This window comes from Mesoplodon densirostris, chromosome 1 (assembly GCF_025265405.1).
Source record: "Mesoplodon densirostris isolate mMesDen1 chromosome 1, mMesDen1 primary haplotype, whole genome shotgun sequence".
NCBI lineage: Eukaryota > Metazoa > Chordata > Mammalia > Artiodactyla > Ziphiidae > Mesoplodon > Mesoplodon densirostris.
In genome coordinates this window covers 192,172,797-192,194,867 of record NC_082661.1, presented here as the reverse complement: position 1 = coordinate 192,194,867, position 22,071 = coordinate 192,172,797, and the positions used below count along the sequence as shown (strand labels likewise).

General features: G+C 36.0%; 1 non-coding gene across 1 annotated transcript; it reads right to left on the bottom strand.

Annotated features, from left to right (window-relative positions):
* Window positions 1–3,801: 3,801 nt before the first annotated feature.
* Window positions 3,802–3,874, bottom strand: TRNAR-UCU (transfer RNA arginine (anticodon UCU)). Its single transcript has one exon. It is a non-coding gene; the product is annotated as a tRNA-Arg (tRNA).
* Between the last annotated feature and the right edge of the window lie 18,197 nt (window positions 3,875–22,071).

The following is a 22,071-nucleotide window of genomic DNA, read 5'->3' as shown; positions in this document are numbered from 1 at the left end:
CTGTAAAGCATAATACCATATAGATCCAGGGATGGGTGCAAACAGCAAACTGCTCAAGTACTTGCCACATCAGCAAAACAAGGAGAGTAGGATTTTATGCAGACACGTCAAAGCAGAGAACCAGAGGAAAACCAGTGATTTTTCTCCCTTGAATTTTGTATGACAATCATCTTCTGAGTGATTACCACCATATATTGATTCTCAAAATACATACGCTGTAATGTAAATCAGACTATTTACCTCTTTGAGATAAGGCAATGCATGCAAACAGATTATTTCAGTTGCAGATTATTTCATTTGTCCCAAATCATCTATCTGACCTAGATTCATTTCCTTCAACTTTTATATGAATACCTCCTATGAGCCTTGTTGGGAGATTTGCAAAGCTGATTAACACAGGATCTCTGGCTTGAGGAAGGCAAAGTCTAGTCATGAAAGCAAAAATTCTGATAATGCGTCCAAGCGTACTTAGGGAAAAATAGAAGCAGCAATATATTGAGAAGGAAGTAGTTAAACAAAGCCTTGGCATCAACATTTGTGGGTAGGCAAAAACTACAGATGCACCAGGAATATGATACCTGAAAAAATAAATAAATAAATGTGGATCTAACACACAAATTCAGTCTCACTACTGTACCCTCAAAATCAGATGCATTTACACTCAAATCAAAGTCTATAAAGATAACTACTGTTTGGATCCTTTTTCAATGTAATAATTACTCTTCATAAAAGCTCGCAGTAAACATCAATTTCCATGTAATTAAAATCACTGCCTTTGTTCATGTAACAGGATAATGTCATCGTATAACATGCTGGTACGAGAAGGACACGTTGAAATGGGCAGATCTGTATATACAAATGCCTTAGGGAAACAGTCAACTCTAGCTAATTCAATGATAGACTAGAGTTTATGTATTATCTAGACACTTTTTTTTTCCTCTTCCCTGTTCTCTCCCTCAGGCTGCTTGACCTTTCCCATTTGCTATCTACTACTTTCAACTGGGCTTGTAGAGCGGCAGAAAGGTGAAGTCAAACATCAGTGTTGCAGCTCCATAGAAGTTCTAATGAAAGGGCTTGATAGAAGATAATATGGAAGTACACACAATAGTATTAAATAAAGTTTAGAAATTATCAGAGAATTTTAATTTTCTTTGACACTTCCAGGCCTTTTTATCTGCAGAATGGAAAATAAGCTATTGCTGTCACAAAATATGAATAAGCTTGAGTTTTCCAAATTTTTTAAGTGTCTAATCACTATTCAAATGTAAGTTGCTTGTCATATTTTTAGAGGGATTCACAAGTCCAGGGCCCATGCTAAGCTTTAAAAAATTGAGTGACTCCTGTCACTCTGTTCAGACTGAGTCCTCCTGGCCTGCTGCTCTGTGGCTGGTCCTGTCCTCAATAAGATGCTCATGAATTCTGTGGTCAACAGAGCAAATTGCTGAGGACTTCTTGCCAGGTGTTCTTTCCTTAGTGGAAGAACAAAGATTTCCCATGAATAACTGTCCCTGTGTATACTATAAAATATACCATATGTACAGCTCTGTGTAAGAATCCAGCATGGCTCTGGGCGTGGTGAGATGCTCAAAATGCCTTTTCCAAACCTGAAAGATGCTCAAAAATACCTTCTCTTAAATTATTTCATGTCATCATACTCACAAGAAGTATTCACATTTTTATGGCATGCTCAAGTAAACTGGAGGGGATTTGAGGACATCTGTACAGGGCTTGATAGAAAAAGTAATTATGTTTTCTTTATATTAAAGAATTATAAAAATAAAATATAAAGTAATTAAAGAACATATTAAATACTGCACTTGTATAAAATTTTCCAAATAAAATATTTTCAAATTAAAAAAATAAAATTGAGTGAATGTCACTGTCATGGAACATTTTCATGCAATAATGGTCTCCTGGCTGCTGGATAACTGCAGAAGCAAATCCACTGATGAGAAATAAATGGGGAAGCAAAGCAGTGTGTATTTACAGGGCTAGAAATACTGACCCTTTCAAAGCACTCAATCATTCTGACTTTGTTTCTATGTATCAGGAAGTGAGCGATAAAGAAAGAATACTGTTAGGTCAATAGATGTTGACAGGATCCACAGATGCTTTTGCATCATACTCTTACCTGATGGCTGCTATCAAGAAGGCTGGCTTATAAAGCAGACCCCCGGTGAGAGTAGCACTCCTGCCAGTGAGAAGGCAGTCTGCTCTGGATGGATCATCTATTTTATATTATAGATCAATTTTTATTCATCTTCATTTCTGATGCTATCTCTGGTTGAAGAAACAAGGCTCAGCAATTTGGGATCACCTAGCCATCGGAATCAGCTGTCACAATACAGGTATGAGAGTTTCATATATATAAGCTGACACTTTACTTCTTCAAGGGAATGGTTCTTATTGTGCTTAATCAAAGAGTGAGTTACTGTGTCTCACACATTCATTGCTAGAACTTAATGTACTATGACTCAAAGGTTCATCTCTACCCCATGGAGCCATTCACTTCATGTTAGTTGGAGGTCCACCCAAGAAAACTAAATTCATGCCTCAGCATTGTCTTGCAAAGTAAATCTGGAGTGTATGCCTACAGTTCCCACTTCATTCACTTTGTAATCTTAGAAAGGAAAGGAACACATTTCCTTTTCCCCCACATTGTCGAACTCAGACTTCATAACAGACCTACAGCATTGTCATATAATTCCAATATCTCAAACACACAAACAAAAAAGCACTCCCAAAATCTTGGGGGTTGGGGAGAGAAAGACTTCAAAAGAAATCCTTAAAGCAAATTTGTTTTGTTTTGTTTTGTTTTGTTTTTTGCGGTACTTGGGCCTCTCACTGCTGTGGCCTCTCCCACCGCGAAGCACAGGCTCCGGACGCGCAGGCCCAGCGACCATGGCTCATGGGCCCAGCCGCTCCACGGCATGCGGGATCCCCCCGGACCAGGGCACGAACCCGTGTCGCCTGCATCGGCAGGCGGACTCTCAACCACTGCGCCACCAGGCAAGCCCGCAAATTTTTATGTTTTGCTCACTCACCAGCTGTTCCCATTTCCTTTTTCCCTTGCTGCCTTCTACTACATAGCCACTACTTCTTCAGCCTCGCTTGAAGCTGAATGTGGCCATGTGACACAATGCTGGCCAATGAGATCCAAATGGAAGTGTGAACCATTAACATGCTTAATTATCTTCAATGAAAGGAAGAAAGGAAGAAAGAGAGAGAGAAAATGGAAGAAAATAGAAAAAAAAGAAAATATTCTTCCCTTCATCCTGTGTCTCTTTATATATATCTTCCTCTTCTCTCCATCAATATTCTGGAAAGAGTAGACATCCTCCCTGAGTAGACTTTATCCAGCATTCATCTCCTCCTGCCTAAGCTTCCAGTTTGGGATCCACTCCTTTCCTGAGAGTCCTGTGCTTGTGGGAAGTTGACCCTATTCCCAGACATGGACTCATCCTCCTTGCTAAAATAATTGGTTCAGATAAACTGGTTAAGGCAAACTTGAAATTTTCCTGGCCATGGGGATTAGGTCATGAATTGGCCAAAATAACTTGTTTTTTTCTCTTCTAGGAAAGCCTCCAAAAGGTCACCCACACTTTCTCTTTCTGGATCTTGTGTTTTTCTGAGGAGAGGCCTAAAACTGCTGCAGTCATTTTGTCACCAGAAAGAAAACCAGACCTGAAACAATCTGACACTATGGAAAGCCGAAATACAAGATGATAATAAACTTTATTTTAAACAAATTTCCATGTACTTTACTAACTTTGCTGCACCCCACAGCTTGTAGGATCTTAGTTCCCTGACCAGGGATCGAACCCATGCCCCCTGCAGTAGAAGCACAGAGTCCTAACCACTGGACCACCAGGGAATTTCTGATAATAAACTTTTAAAATGATATTATTAAGTCTAACACCTGCCCTCCTCTGAATTTTCCAGGTATGTGAGGCAATGAACTTCTTTATTATTAGAATTCAATTTTCTGTTACTGGGCACCGAAAAAATTTTAAAGGAAAAACTCCACGTCATAAGGGGTTTTTATAGTACAACCTAAATATGTTCTTTATCTACCGCCTTCTCTCCTTACTCAATTGTCATTGCCTATATTTAAGCCTTATCACCTTTCTCCTCAATTTTACCATAAAATACTTAGCAAGTTTCTTTGACTTTAATTTCTCTTCCATTCAATCTGTTGATTACATAGCCATCGGATACTCAGTTTAATACAGAAATCTGATCATCACAGTCCCTTCCCCAGGACTCTTCGCATGCATTCCCATTGTGCACAAGATGAAATCTAAATCTTTGATCCTGGTATGCAAAGTCCTTCAAGATCTCACTCCTACTTGCCTATCCAGTCTCATCAGTAACCATTCTCTCTGCCCCCATCTCTCCCAACACACAATACAGGGACACATTACATTCTTGATATTCTGAATTACATGTAGTTCTTAAACATATGTACCTCTCTTCTGTTTTGGTGATTGCTCATCTGCAATTCCCTCTGTTGGAATTGTAGAACTCTTTCCCACTGCTTGTCCAATGGGTAAATTAATGTTCATCCTAGCCCAAAGCTATAAAGCTTACTCCAATTTCTCCATAGTATCCATATATGACTTTTTTCATACAAGACCAAGTTCTTTGAAGACAGGGACTATGTTTAATTCATTTTTATAACCCTGTTTCTTAGCAGTATCTGACATGATAGGTCCTCTATGTTTGAATAAATGCAAATTATAAATGAATGAATCATATGCAAAGACTGAAATCTTACTTGGATTATTGGTTCTTCTACATGATAACTAGTTAAAATAATAACCATTAATACAATGACTAAGCCATTCAGATGCCTTCTCCAGAGCCTTAGTCCCTGAGAGATATTTTCGTAACTGTAGCAGATATTGTTTTTGTCTTCCTAGAATGCTTTCCTACTACCCGTCCTTCTTCTAGAATTACTTCCTGATCTTGACCAGTGAGGCAAATATGTGATCTTGGACCAGCTTTTGTTTTCTTTTCTTTTTTTTTTCTTGTGGGCCAGTTTTTCTCTTCCAAGAAGTTGACTCTTGAGCAGACACCTCTAGGACTTACCTGAGTCAGCTGATGGAAACATACTTGATAACCATACCTATGAATTTCTAAGGCTGAGAAATCTGAAGCTATCTTGGTTCTTGTCCTTCCCAAAACTTTCTAAGTTTGGTTCTGTACTTCTATTCTGTGGCCTACCTCCAGTGTCCTTCCAATAAATATCCTTTTGTTGTTAAAAAATAATTGGTTCTGTTTCTTGTAGTCACAGAATTTTAACTGGTAGTGCTTTTTCAATGCATGATAATTTAGGGCTTTCATACTATAAAGTAACATAAAAGGAATATGTATTATTGTTGATCAATAAGTCAGGCTATTTCCCACTATGCCAGGAAATACCTAACTCAGTGCCTGACATACAACACATCAATAAATTCTTGCTGAATGCATACTTCCAGGTGTGGGGAATTAGAGACTGATAATGTCATCATTAGAGGCGGGGCAGAGGTCTTTTGGTTGTTACATTATTCTATTTCTCTCATTCTTTCATTTAAAAATTATTTAGTAAGCATATACAAGATTTTCAAGAAGCTTCCAGTCTAATTAGTTAAATCATGGAATTAAGAGCAAACATAATCCTAAGCTCTTAGAGGTAAGTTATTACAGTACAATAAAATATAGTGCAATAACAACTAATATTAGGTAAGCAGATGGTACAGTGAGAGTTCATAGGAGTAGCACCTAATTCAGACTTGCGCATTTAGGAAAGATTTCCTTGAAGAAGTGAAATCTAGGCTGAGACCTGAACAGGACTTTACCTGGCAAAGTGGTTGGGAAGGATTATTCCAAACAGAAGTCATGTGTACAAAGGCTAGAGGAGAAAGGCATGATATCTTTGGAAAACAACCACAAATAGATCAGTATGTAAGGAATTTGAAGTGGGGTTAAGTGAGATGAGGCTGGAGAGGTAAATATAGATTATCATGGATCTTGAGGCCTGAAGCAACAAGGAATCAACAAAGGATCTTAAACAATGGAAGGATATCATCAGATATAGACATACCATGTTGGCTGAATGGGAAGAATGGATAGGAAGGGGAGAAGCTGCAGAAAGGAAAACCACTTAAAGATGTACTGTCCTATTATTATAGCCACATATGGCTATTGAGCTCTTCAATATAGCTAGCACAAATTGAGATGGCTGAAAGTGTAAAATACACACTGGAGTTCAAACAGTGCAACGAATAATAATGTAAAATATGTTTATATATATATGTATAGCAGTAAGTGATTATATGTTGAAATGATAATAATATGGATACACTGAGCTAAATAAAATGTATTATAAAAATTAATTTCTCCTGTTTGGTCTTACATTTTTTAATGTGGCTATTAGAAAATTTAAAATTATGTACATGACTTGGGTTTGTGGCTTGCATTGTATTTCTATTGAACAATGCTGAGTTAAAGGGTTACTTTAGCAATCTGTATAAGATGATGAAGGCTTAAACTAAGTTAGATGCAATTTAAGTGAAGTGGACTTACTTAAGAGATATAAAGAATTAGGATAGTTAGGTCATGCTGATGGCTGGATGAGAAAGGACAATGAGTGGCAAGAGTTAAGGATGGCTCCCATGCATCTAGCTTGGATACAAGCTAGATGGATACTAGTGATCTTCAATGATATAGGAGAGGAGCAGATTTAAGAGGAAGATACTGAGTTCAGTTTTGGAGTGTTAAATTTGAAAGCCTCAATACCCAGTTGGAAAAGTTGGTTATGCATATAGATATATGGATGTAGAGCTCAAAAAACAGAGCTGGTGAATTTACATATTTGAGGATCCTTGATTACATGTGGCATTTAAAGTGTTTGGTACCATTGAGAGTGCCCAGAGAAAGAAGAGGACTAAGGAGCAACCTGTAACAAGTATAGACTTCATAGGCTATTACGCAAATGCCAACATATACTCTAAGGCAGTGTTCCCCAAACTGTGTTTTGCAGAACATTAGTCCCATAAGATACTCCTAAGAAAAAGAACATCCTGTGGCAAAATGTTGGGAAAAATACTGCCCACTAGAGATTATAATACACACTAACGTATTAACATACTAAAGGCTCTGAGAAGACTGATAGTGAAGAAAACTATTTAACTTCGCATTTTCATCATATTTGACTACAGAAACCTTCCTTCTCTCCCAATAATACTTGTTGATATCTTAAGAAACACACTCAAGGAACACACTTTGAGAAGTGTTTTTCTATGGAAATCTAATCCTTTAGTAGGATAAAAGGTCAAATAGAATTATATCAAATGTATGGCTTTTAGGGCATATTTATAAAGAAGTTACTTTATCACTTCTGCCAAATAGATATATATTTTCCAGGTTCCTCTATGCAAGCCTAAGCATATGTGGGAGGATTTTATGCTTTTTAAAATTTAAAGTGATCAAATTAAAATAAATACCAGATTTTCCATGAGTAGCATACTATCAATGCTAAAGAACTGCTGTAAGTTCATTACAAAGAAAAATTCTTGCTTAAGTCTGAATATGGGATATCTGATGGTCTAATAAAAGATTGTCCCATAAAAAGAGAGTTTGAAGGACAAAAATAATTTTCCGTGGCATCCATTAAAATTGAGAAGAGGCACAAAGGTTTTTTTTTCTTATAAACTGCTTATTTAGTTAAAAAATGTGCAAGCCACTATAATTTACATTACTTATGGTGCCTTTGGTGTGTTGATTCAGAAAATGAGTCGGGTAATAACACCTTATAAGAGGCAGCAGATGGCATAATAATTTCCCTTGCTTAGCAACTAATATGTTATCTACTATGGGCACTGTCTAGATTTCCATACTAATGTACAGTATTAGATCATTTAACAACAGGAAGCCCCAACTCCGAGAGCCAAGGGTCTAGGTATAAGAGGTGCTACATAAATAACAGCAGGCCATATCCAAACAAAGAAGTTCATACTTAAATTTTAAATTTCTTTTGGATTTAAGGTATCTTGAAATGCCATAGTTTTAAAGCTACTTTAAAACCTGAATCATGCCATCACTTTGTATTTATGCAACATAGTTACAGAAGATATATAAATTGGATCTTACTTTTCCTCAAAAAATTCCTATACAATAGATGGGGAGTTACGGGAGGAAGGAAAAGCACTGGATATAAAATATCTGGTTCTTGAGCTCACCAGCTGATTGATCGGGAGTAAATGCTTGACCTCAAGTCTCTACTTCCACATCAGTAAATTAATAGTATCAGTATCAGTATCAACACCCTTGTCAGTAACCTCACAGGGGTGTTGTGAGGACCAAAACAAAACAACAGAATATAAGCTCAATGAAGGCTCAGATTTTTGTCTTTTTTGGTTTACTGTTGTATCCTTAATACCTAGAAGTGTATCTGGCACATAGTAATCATTCAGTGAATGTTGTGAAAATGTTTTGAATATTATAGAGATGTAATGTATTATATGTAAGGTACTATTATCACTAAACAGGGAAAAAAGGCACAAAGAGTGTAAGAGCAAGTCACTTGCTCAAGTTATTTCTTAAGTCAGAATGGAGTTAAGACTGGATTCAAGGCAGGTCTCCTGACATTTTATTTATTTGGCTATTCAACAGTTTTTTTTAGAGTGTATACTACATGCAAGGCATGGTTCTAGGTACTGGATGTATAGTGGTAAAAAATATATACATGAAAATCAGACATGGGACATAGACTGAAGAAATGAACACACAAATAAACTGTAGTAAGCACTATAAAGGAAGAACAGCATCTAATGAGAAAACAACAGGGAGGGAAGGTTCCCTAATTTACAGCTAGACTATATGTTTAAGCTAAAATTTATTAAAAAACCAGGTCACTCTTTTGAGAAGATGTGTATTTTTAGAGAATGTTCATTCATTTTTACATATATCATTATTTCAAACTCTTACCAAGTCAGAAGTTTATCAGTATCATCTAGAATTAACCATCCGAGACAGATCTATGAAAATAAACATTTGGAGAAAACAATGACAGCATTATTCACTTACCTCTATCACTTTAGTTCTCACAACTAGAAGCCCAATGATGTCTATTGACCTTAATATTAAAACTTGGCTATGAGTCTCAAAACATGCCTTCAAAATTATAAACTATCATTAAACCAAATTCATAACACACCTTACTTTTAGTAAGCACTCAACAGGTTTTGCTGTGTTGCATTTTATTCTTTTAGAATGTTGAAGGTTATCATTAGTATACCGAAACATCATTTTCCCATGGGAACAAATGTTTGTTAAATGATTAGCTAAAGCTAAATGATTAGCCAAGCTAAAGACATGTAATGAAGGCTCTGTTTCTTATTCCTTTGAATTCTCAATGAATCCATTGAGATGACCTGACAAGTCCACATGCTTTTGTAAATGGTTAACTTAGGCTTTTAATCTATGCAAAATTGCTTTCTACTTTGCAGGCAATATTGGGAGAAGAGTAAGAGTTGGAACCAACTCTTCCTTTTTAAATGAACATAAAGGGAACATTGTATTTTGAATTAAAGAACAATTGCTGGTAAATATGCTCTCTTAGCCTGACATGGTTGACAGCTAGAATTTTAAGGTCAGATATTGCCAATCATCAGTAACTTTTTAAAACGTTAAATAATAATAATAAAGGCAGAAGCATTTTACTAAACAATTTAAGACAAAAGAATAATCCAAACTTTGTGGGGAAAAATTGGGTTTATATGACAAGTTTAGTGGAAGTAGAAAAATAGATTTAAATACCCATTAGAAAAGGGTGGATAGATTTTTAAAAATCTCTTTTAAGGGAGTAAGTTTTCAAAATCTTTCTGTTCAATACAATTATTTGTTACTCTAAGAAACTGTAATTTACAATCTTAAATAACTTTAACCCAGAATTATTAATTTCTTTTAAAATCAACTTTACTGAGGCATAATTTATATTTTAAAAAGTACCCATTTAAAGCATACAGTCAGTTCTTCTATAACTCAGCCCAAGTATTCCTAAAAATCATAGCGCTATAAAAATCCCCTCAATAAAAAATAAAGGACCCAGGGGGGAAATGGGGTTAGAAGAATAATGAAGACTATGTCATTCACACACACATACACACACACACACACACACACACACACGAGAAGAGGAGGAGAGAAAAGGAGAGGAGGAGAGAAAGGGGGAGGGGAGAGGGAGGGGTAAGGGGAGGAGGAGGAGGAGAAAAACAAAGATATTACCTAATAAAAATGTAGCACACTTTAACAACTTTAAACCAACTAGAACTAAAAGACATTTACAAGGATTTCCCTGGTGGTCCAGCAGTTAAGACTCTGCACTCCCAATGCAGGGGGCCCAGGTTCGATCCCTGGTCAGGGAACCAGATCCCACATGCTGCATCTAAGAGCCTGCATGCCGCAACCAAAGATCCCACATGCTGCAATGAAGATCCCGCACAAGGCAACGAAGATCCCATGTGCCACAACTAAAGACCTGGCACAATCAAATAAATAGATAATTTAAAAAAAAAAGACAATTACAGAACACTCTATTCAACAATTGGAGGATACACATTCTTCTCAAGTGCACGTAGAACATTCTCTAGGATAGACCATATGCTGGGCCATAAAACAAACCTCAATAAATTTAAAAGGATTGAAATCATACCAAATACATTCTCCAACTACCACAGTTGAGTGAAATTATAAATTAATAACAAACAAATATGGGAAATTAACAAAGATATAGAAATTAAATAACACACTACTAAATAACCAATGGGTCAAAGAAGAAATCACAATGGAAACTGAAAAATACTTTGAGATGAATGAAAATGAAAACACAGCATACTAAAACTTATGGAATGCAGCTAAAGCAAAATTTTATAGTTTTAAATGGCTACACTAAAAAAATAAAAGGATATCAAATCAATAACCTAAACTTACACCTTAAGACACTAGAAAAAGAAGAGTAAATTAAATCTAAAGCAAGCAGAAGGAAGGAAATGATAGATTAGAGTAGTAATAAATCAAATAGAGAATAGAAAAACAATAGATACAACTAATAAAACCAAACATTGGTTCTTTGAAAAAGTCAACAAAATTGACAAACTTTAAACTAGACTCTCCAAGCAAAGAAAAGAGAAGACTCAAATTACTAAAATCAGGAATGAAGGGGGAGATATCACTTCTGCCCATACAGAAAAGGATAGTAAGGAAATAGGTAACGTAGATGAAACAGACAAATTCCTAGAAGGACACAAACTACCAAAACTAACTTAATAAGAAAAAGAAAATCCATATAGACCTAGAAAAAGTGAAGATATTAAATTAGAAATAAAAAATTACCCAGAAGAAAAGCTGAGACCCAGACAGCTTCACTGGTTAATTCAAATATTTTTTTAAATAACAACTCTTCACAAACTATTGTAAAAATAGAAGAGTGGGCGTTTCCCAACTCATCCTATGAGGACAGTATTACCCCAATACCAAAACCACACAAAGATTTCACAAGAAAGAAAACTATACAGCAATATTTCTTATGAATATAGAAGCAAAACTTCTCAACACAATACTAGCAAACTTAATCCAGCAATATACAAAAAGGATCATACAACATAACCAAGGGTTTATCTCAAAAATGCAAGGTTGATTTAACATCCAAAAATCAATTAATATATCATGTCAATAGAACAAAGGAAAATTCCCACAGAATCTTCCAAATAGATGCAAAACAAACATTTTTTAAAATTCAACATTTCATGATAAAAATATTCAACAAACTAAGAATAGAAGGAAACTCCCTCAACATGATAAAGGGCATCTACAAAATCCCTCAGTTAATCAAAGTTAATGATGAAAAATCGAGTGTTTTCCTTTTAATATAAGAAACAAGGCAAGGATGTCCTTTCTTGACATTTCTATTCAATATTGCACTGGAGTTTCTAGTCAGACAGATTAGGGGGAAAAAATGAAATAAAAGGCATCCAGATTGGAAAAAAAGAAGCAAAACTATGTCTATTCACAGATGACATAATCTTGAATACAGAAAATCCTGAGGAATACATACACACACACACACACACACACACATACACAATTAAGAGTAATAATCGAGTTCAACAAGGTTGCTGGATACAAGAACAATACACAAAAGTCAACTGAAGTTCTATACAATACCAATGAACAATCCAAAAATGAAATTGAGAAAATAATTCCATTTATAACAACAGCAAAAAGAAGAAAATACTTATGAATAAAGTTAACAAAAGTGAAAGACTTGTATGCTAAAACTACAACACATCACTGAAGGAAATAAAGAAGACCTAAACAAATGGAAAGGCATCCTGTGTTCGTGGATAGAAAAACTTAATATTATCAAGATAGCAATACTCCTCAAATTGATCTACAAATTCAACACAATCTCTAGCAAAACTCCAGCTGAGGAGAAAAAGGACATCTTTAGCCATCAGGGAAATGCAAATCAAAACCACAATGAGATACCAATTCACATCCACTAGGATGGCTACAATCAAGAAGACAGATAATAACAAGTGTTGGTAAGGATGTGGAGAAATTGGAACCCTCACACACTACTGATGGGAATATAATATGATGCAGCCACTTTGGAAAACAACCTGGTATGTCCTCCAAAGACTAAACACAGAGTTAACATTTGACCCAGAATTCCACTGCTAGGTATATATACTAGGCAAAATGAAAACATATGTCTGCACAAAACTTGTACCCAAATAACACAGCACCATTGTTCACAATAGCCAAGCAATAGAAATAATCCAAATGTCCACCAATTGATGAGTTGATAAACAAAGTGTGATGTAGCCATACAATAGAATATTATTCAACAATAAAAATAAATGAAGCACTGATACATGCTACATAGATGAACCTTGAAAACATTATGCTAAGTGAAAGACGCCAGTCACAAAAGACCACAAATTACATGATTCCATTTATATGAAATGTCCAGAATAGGCAAATTTATAGAGATATGAAGTAGTTTAGTTGATGCCCGGTACTAGGGAAGGGTATGTGGGGAAAATTAAGAGTGACTGGATAGATTCCTTTTTGGGGTTATGAAACTGTTCTCAAATTCATTATGGTGATGGTTGTACAACTCTGAATATACAAAACAAAACAAAACAAACAAACAACCCTGAGTGTATGCTTTAAATGGGTGAATTACATGGTATGTGAAAATTCCAATTAAAAATAAAATGCACAAACAACAGAGAAAAACTAGTGAAATTCAAGCTGATTTTTTAAAAAAGATCAATAAAATAATAAACTACCTTAGAAGAATCAAGAAAAAAATAGACATGAATTACCAGTATAAAAATGAAAGAGGGATATCACCATAGATTCCATATATATTAAAAGAGTCAAAGAGAAATGTTTTAAACATATTTATTGCAATAAATATGACAACTTATAAGAAACAGACCAAGTCCTTGATAGCCAAAATTTACAGAACCAAAACTGGCAAAAAAAAGAAAAAAATTAATTACCTAATAGCCCTATATCATCTGAATAAATGAAATAACTTAAAATCTTCCAACAAAAAATACCCTAATTCCATATGCATTCACTGGTGAATTTTATCCAACGTTTGAGGAAGATATAATAGTTGTCTTAGAGAAAGTTTCAGAAAATAGAGGGAATACTTCTCAACTTATTATGAGTCTACCATTACTCTGACACCAAAAGTAAAGCTATCACAAGAAAAGAAAATTAAAAACCAATCTCTCTCCTGAGGCTAGTTGGAAAAGTTCCTAATAAAATATTATCAAATCTAACTTAGCAACACATAAAAAGGATAATGCATCATGACCAAGTGGGATTTACTCCAGTAACAGAAAGTTGGTCTAACCTTTTAAAAATAATCAATGAAATTCACCATGTTAACAAACTAAAAAAGGAAATCCACGTGGTTCTCTAGATTCAGAAAAAGCACTTGATAAAAGTTAACACCTACTCAGGAACAACGACAACCAAAAACTCTCATCAAATTAGGCATAGAAAGGAATTTCCTCAAACTTTTTCTTGCTGAGAGCCATTGAAGGAGATTTAAATAAGTTGAGAGATATACCAGTCATGGATTAGAAGACTCAGTATTGTTAAGGTACCAGTTCTCTCTAAATTAGAATATAGTAGATGCAATGAAATCTCAATCAAAATCCCAGAAGCCCTTGTGGTAGAAATTGACAAGTTGATTCTAAAAAATTTTTTCTTTTCTTGGCTGCACTGCACAGCTTGTGGGATCTTAGTTCCCCAACTAGGGACTGAACATGGGCCACTGTGGTGAAAGTGCCAAATCCTAACCACTGGACTGCCAGGGAATTCCCTGATTCTAAAATGTAGGTAGAAATACAAACGATATAAAACAGCCAGAACAAATATTTTTAAAAAAGAACAAAGTTGGAGTGCTTATATTTTCTGACTTCAAGACTTACCATAAATTACAGTTATTAGGACAATGTGGTAGTAGTATGATGACAAATAGATCAGTGGAACAAAATAGAGAGTTCAAAAATAAACCTACACATATATGGTTAAATTTTTGACCAAGGTGTGAAGTCTAGGGAAACAGTCTTTTCAACAAATGGTGCTGGGGCAATTGGATATCAGTATGGAACAAATATACTTCCTTCATGACATCATGCAAAAAACTTATTTGAAATAAATCATAAATCTAAAAGTAAAGGTTAAAACTTATTAACCTTATAAAAGACATGTAATAGAGGAAAATACAGAAGAAAAATTTTGCAACTTTTGTGAGGGAAAAGATATATTAGGACACAGAAAGCTCTAACCATACAATAAATATTAATAAAATAGTCTTTATGAAAATTATAAAATTCTGCTCTTTGAAAGATGCAACTAAGAAAATGAAGTCAGTCCTCAACTGGAAGATATTTGCAATACATATATTTGACAAAGGGCTTGAAACCAGATAATATAAAGTAACCTTACAATTCAATAAGAAGACAAACAATCCAACTTTTCAAAAGAGTGGAAGATTTGAATAGACACTTTGTACTAATTACCAAAGGAGATAGAAGAATAGTTAATTAGCACATAAAAAGATGCTTAGCATCATTAGTCACTAGGGAAATGCAAGTTAAAATCACAATGAGATATCACTACACACCCACTAGAATAGCTAAAATTAAACATTAAAAATCCAACTTTTCCCAAGGATATGAAGCAATTTCAACTTTCAGACATTGCTGTTGGGGGTATAAAATAGTACAACCACTTTGGAGACCTATTTGGTTGTTTCTTATGAAAGCTGTCACCATATGACCTAGCAGTTCCATTATTAATCCAAGGGAGAAGAAAGCAAATGTCCACCAAAAAAAGCTTGTACATTAATGTTCAGAGAAGTTTTATTCATAATAACCACAAACTGGAAACAACACAAATACCCATCAACAGGTGAATGAATGGATAAATACATTTGGCGTATCTATACAATGGAATATATTTCAGCAATAGAAAAGAATGATGTATTTGATACATGCAGCAATGTGGATGAATTTTAAAATATTAAAACATATACATAACAAGTGTATGATCCTTCCATATGAAATTCTACAGCAAGCAAAACTATAGTGACAGAACACAAATCTATTGTTGCTTGGAGCTGAAGGCAAGAATCAGTACAAAGTGTACAATTAAACTTTTGGGGGTGATGGAAATTTTCTGTATCTTGATTTTCACCATGGTAACATGGGTGCAAACATTTGTCATACTAGGTGAACTATACAGTCAGTTCTACTACAATGTTTTCAAAAATGCAAACTTGTTTTAACACGATAACAAAAATTTTTAGTATTAACTTGACTTTTGATTTTAATGTGATTTTATCCACTAAAAATACTAGATGAACACAGAAAGCTGCATGCAACTGAAATAAGCCAAGTATAAGTATATACCATGCCAACCTTTGTGCTATTTTCCTACATTTTACTTCAAACTGTTATAAACCCCACCATACACTGTTATTACATTTGCTTTTAAAAGGTAGTTTTTTTTTAAAGAAGGGATAAAAATCAGAAAAGCATTTTTCATATTTTCCCACATATTTTCCATTTCTGGCATTCTTCATTCATTTGTATGGAACTGGGTTTGTACTGGTATCAGTTTTCTTCCTCTAGAAGGACTTCCTTTAACATTTCTTGTAATTCAGGTCTGCTGGAAATAAATTTTCTGTGTTTTATTTGTCAATAAAGTCTTTATGCTTCTCTCATTTTTGAAGGATATTTTCACTTGACATAGAATTCTACTTTTTTTTTTTTTTTTTTTTTGTGGTACGCGGGCCTCTCACTGTTGTGGCCTCTCCCGTTGCGGAGCACAGGCTCTGGATGCGCAGGCTCAGCGGCCATGGCTCACGGGCCTAGCTGCTCCGCGGCATGTGGGATCTTCCTGGAAAGGGGCATGAACCTGTGTCCCCTGCATCGGCAGGCGGACTCTCAACCACTGCGCCACCAGGGAAGCCCTACATTGACTTTTTTAAAAGCATGTTAAAGTCATCATTCCATTCCCTATTTGGCTTGCATTATTTCTGACAAGAAATCAGTAATTCTTACCTTGGTACCCCTGTATTTAATGTTTCTTTTTCTCTCTGGCTGCTTTTGAGTTTTATGTTACCACTGGTTCTCAACAAATTGAATATGATATGCCTTAGAATGATTTTCCTTTCAATATTCCTGCTTGAAGTGCATCTACTTAGATTTAGAAATCATAGTTTTCATCCTGTTTGTTAAAAATTAAACCATTATTACTTCAAATATATATTTTCTGGCTCCTCTCCCCTGCCCTTTTCAGATACTCCAATTACACATACATTAGATCACTTTGAATATTCCTCAGATCACTGAGGATCTGGCCTTTTACTACTATTATTATTTTCATTCTGTACCTCAATTTGTATAGTTCCTATTGCAGTATCTTTAAGTCATGCTTCTCTTCTTCTGCAGTGGCTATAGGTGTTAATCCATTGGTGAATTTTCCGTTCAGATACTGCATTTCTAAATTGCATTGCAGCTCTAAAGCTCCCTTTGCCTTCTTTAATGTCTTCCATTTCTCTCCTCATTATGTTCATGTTTTTCATTATATACTTGTACATATTTACTATAGTTGTTTTAAAGCCCTTGTCAGCTACTTCATTCATCTCCATCATTTGAGTCAGTTTCTATTGACTGATTTTCTTCCTTACATATTCCTTCCTTTTTGCATGTCATAATTTTTATTGGGTACCAGACACCATAAAAGCTATGTTCTTAAAATTTTGGATTTTGTTTTCTGCATTTAAAGAGTGTTGAATTTGGCAGGCAGTTAACTTCCTTGCCAGTCAATTTGATCCTTTTTTTTTTTTTTTTTTGCGGTACACGGGCCTCTCACTGTTGTGGCCTCTCCCGTTGCAGAGCACAGGCTCCGGACATGCAGGCTCAGTGGCCATGGCTCACAGGCCCAGCTGCTCCATGGCATGTGGGATCTTCCCGGACCGGGGCATGAACCCGTGTCCCCCGCATCGGCAGGCGGACTTTCAACCACTGCGCCACCAGGGAAGCCATCAATTTTATCCTTTTGAAGTTGTTTTTAAAGTGTTATTGGTGGTCCAGAGTAGCCTCTACTCTAGAGCTCTTCTAGACCTATTTGAAGGCACAGTTCTGGGTTATCTACTGAATGCCCAGGATTTTCAACAATGTCTTGCCACTCTGGTGGTCAAAACTCAAATGTCTCTCAGCCACATGTAAGTTCTGGGAATTGTTCAACTTAAAGCTCCCCAATAATTGCGTTTAGTCTAGCCTTGTGGCATTTCAATCTATGCAGGCCCATCTTAGCACAGAGCAGAAGTCTCAGTGAAACCCCCTGCAGAGTCCTGGAGCTTCCCTGCATAGCACCTACATCTCTGGTGCCATGCCTCACAAACTGAAGCTGCCACAGCTTTCCCCAAATCTGATCTCAGTGACTTCTATAAAGAGACTGCCATGCTTTCCTTGGTTTCCCTCTTCCTGTGCAGGGTCTGGAAAGTGACATCAGGCAGAATGCTGAGGCTTTTGTACAACTTATTTGTTTCCATCCATTCAGAGAACACACACCCGTACTGCATGTTTTCCAAGGTCAGCAAACAGTAGCTTCAAATATTTTTGTCCAGTTTTCTAGCTGTTCACAGGTAGAGGGCAAGTCTGGTATACGTTATTCCATTATGGGCAGAAAAGGAAAGCTAGAATTTTTTTTTTTAACCTAGTTTGAGCTATTTACATGTTGAGGCTCACATATTATCCTAGTATTTATGATAACAGCAGTTGATTGTACCTTCATTTTATAAAATAATTTCATTTACATTACCTGAGTAGTTTTCACAACACTTTGAGTTAATAAAGGCGACCTTTCTTATGATTGTGTTATAGTCAAAAAGATTGAAGCTCACAAGGCAAGTGAATGCTCAAAGTAACACACTTAGTAAGGGGTTGGAGCTGGGAATATGACATTAGCATAAACTACTACTGCTAAAACTTATCTCCTGGTTTCATCTATATCACCAAACTCTTTTATTTTTCATCCATCCTTCCTTCCTTCTTTATCCCCTTCAGGTTTTAATTATCTTTCATCTTAGGTTTTAATCATCAGCTTTATCATTTTAGCAGTCAAAATTTTTAAAGAAGCAACTTATTTTCTAACGTCACCTTGAAAAATGCTACTTTGTAATTCACTACCATAAATTATTTTTAATTTTAATTTCAAGTGACAAGCTATAATCAATATATATCATACCATAACCAATATACTCCAAAACCATACAGGCCTCTAAAGGTCTCCCTAACCCCCAAACTGTCAGTATTCACGTGTAATCCTGTATCTGCATCATCTTTCCTCCTCTTTCAAGTCATTTCCCCTAACTTACTTTGACCTATGAAGCTGCAGCAAACTTCTCAGAATATTTCCTAGTCCAAAAGAAAAAAAAATCAATTAAATATTAAAATAGAGAGGAAAACAAAAAAATTTAAACAAGCATAAAATAAAAGTAAGTCAGCTCCTCAGTCAGCATGACTAAGTAATAGATTTAAACGACAGCTTTCTAAGAATGAGTCACATTTCTCTCAGTATAATATAGGGCCAACCAACAATGGCAATACTTAAGAAAATTTTAAGACTCAGCTGATCACCTTGTACCTTGAGGTACAGGACAAAAAGAGTGTTTTAATCTTCCATCACACTTCTATTCAACAGTGTGACTATGTGGAGCACTGTACTGAGAAAAACAAATCTGAGACCACATAGAAATCAGTGGGAGAACATTCTGTGAGTCACGTCATCTGTCACAGTCTGCCTGGTTGGAAACAAGGGATGACAAAATGTGAGTCAGGTATTTGCAGTCTCCAGTCTAGGGTAAGAGTAGTAATATTTGAAATTGCATAATATACCAGGAACAATAATTTTAAAACCTTAAACACCTAATTTTACCAAACATGGGATTTAGATATAAAGAAGGGGTAATGTTCAAAACCAGGTTCTAGAGTCTGATGGAGGGCCCTTTATTACATAGGATAATCCAAACCAAATTAATCTTTCCCCAGAAGATGGTAACTTGTTGGAGTCAGAGAATAACAGATTTCTTCCATCTCTTTTCATTTTTTAAAGAAAAAGTTATTTTATAAATCCCATGAAACTCTAGATCACCTGATTTTTTTTTTTTTTTAACAAAATAGAGGCTTTAACCAAACAGTAGTAAAGGTACAAGGGGCTGGAAGGCCTGAGAGGGCACAAGGCAGGAGGAGCCAGGAAGGTGGTGACCCTGGGAAGGAGGGAGGCACTGGGCCTCTCCTGGGAAAACTATCTGACTCTTGTGGCTCCTGTCCCAGCCTCTGCCCAGATCACCAGCCCAGATGCAAGGGACAAGCCCTTGTATTGTGCTTCTCAGGTGATCCCTTTTTCCAAAGGGCATGTGGGCCCCAATACAGAGAGAGGGTAATGAAGAAGGGCAGGAGTGCTGACATGCCAGCAACCCCTCACCCGTAGGGCAGGTCTGCCCAGCCCGGGCCTTGCCCGACCTCAGAGCCAACTTCAATCACTGGGGAGTGACACCTTACATTCTGTCTTCCCCACTAATGGGATTTTTACACTCTTCAAAAATTACTGGACCACGTCACATTCAGCAAAATGGTTAAAATGAAAAAGATAAACCAATTATCGGCAAGGATATAGATCAGTGGGAACTCTCACACGCCGTTGGAAGTTATATTGGTACAACTACTTTGGAAGACTGTGAAGCATTATCTACTATAAATGAACATATACCTAACTTATGATCCAGTAATTCCGCTCTTAGGTATATATATCTAAGGGAAATGCAAACATATGTTCACCAAAAGAAGTGAACAAGAATGTTAATAAATAGCATTATTTGTAAAATCCCTAAAACCTCCGCCCAAAAAACTGTATAAGAATGTTCAGAATAGCATTATTTGTAATACCTCAAACTGTAAAGAATCCACATGTCCATCAACAGTAGAATGAATAAATTGTGATATATTCACACAATGGAATATTAAAACAGCAATGAGAATTAATAAAATATAAATACATACAACATGGATGAGTTTCATAAACATACTGAGTGAACCTGGGCCTCCCCCCCAAAATGCATATGGTAATTATTATTCCATTTACATAAAGTTCAAAAAGAGGAATAACAAATACATGTTCTTAGAAGTCATGATAGTGGTTACCTTGAAGAGGAGTATTTTTCAAGGAGGGAGTATTTTTCTGGGGTACTGGTATTACCTACTTCTTGACCTATATGCTAGGTACATGTTCACTTTAGGAAAATTCATCAAGTTGTTCATAGTTATGAATTTGTGTTGTAAGTCAATAAGAAGTTTCCTTAAAATTACTGGGCAATACCAACAATATACAGCTACATAGGAGAGCTAGAACTTGAATCCTTATAGTTTGTCTCTAGGGTCTGTGCTCTTAACCACTATATTATTTTAGCAACCTACCTTAAAAAAGTACTTGCTGGGCTTCCCTGGTGGCGCAGTGGTTAAGAGTCCGCCTGCCGATGCAGGGGACACGGGTTCGTGCCCCGATCCCGGAAGATCCCACATGCCGCGGAGCGGCTGGGCCCGCGAGCCATGGCCGCGGAGCCTGTGTGTCTGGAGCCTGTGCTCCGCAACGGGAGAGGCCACAGCAGTGAGAGGCCCGCGTACAGAAAAAAATAATAATAATAAATTAAAAAAAAAAAAAAGTACTTGCTAATACTATCTATTTTTAAATATGAAAAACCTACATATCTCAACAGGCAATTAACTGTAAATGTAGGAATATAATTTGTACAAGTATAGAAGATCCACATGGAGCCACAAGGGAGGCTGATTGGGAGAATCATAGAAGTTTTGCTGTATCTGATTTAAACTTTTTACCATGGGAATCTGTTCATGTGTTCCTATTTATGTTTAATAAAATGAAATTGACATTTCTCCCCTCCAAAAAATAAATGGGCAACATTTTTTTGCATTCAAAGAATATTTGTTATGTATGTAAAAATACTTTGAGTAACAAAGTAAATGTTTTTTAGGTCAAAGAAATACATTGATTTCATAGAAATCATAGGAAGAGACATTTAATAAATATTCAAGGAATGAATGACCCTTAGAGATTTGTTGACCCTCCTATCATTGCTATTAATTCTTCCTAGTCATTCATGAGAGATAGTGACGTGGTATAGTGGGCATCTATTGGTCTTGCCTGCCCAGCACCCAATGAGCCCCTTCTTTTGGTAAAGGCATTTCAATATTCCCCCTGGGCAATTTCTTCTACCCTACTGCATGCAGTTTTGGTGAGATTATCAATTCTGCCTTCTCCTGACCAAGGAGTGGGAGTGTAAACTAAACTAGGCCAAACAGACTCTTTCTCCTTAAAATTTAAATCTTGAGTAGAGTGACACAAGGTCAGAAAACAAATTCACCTTGACAGTAGCTCTCTGAAGAAGCTGTCCATTGGTTCCTGCTG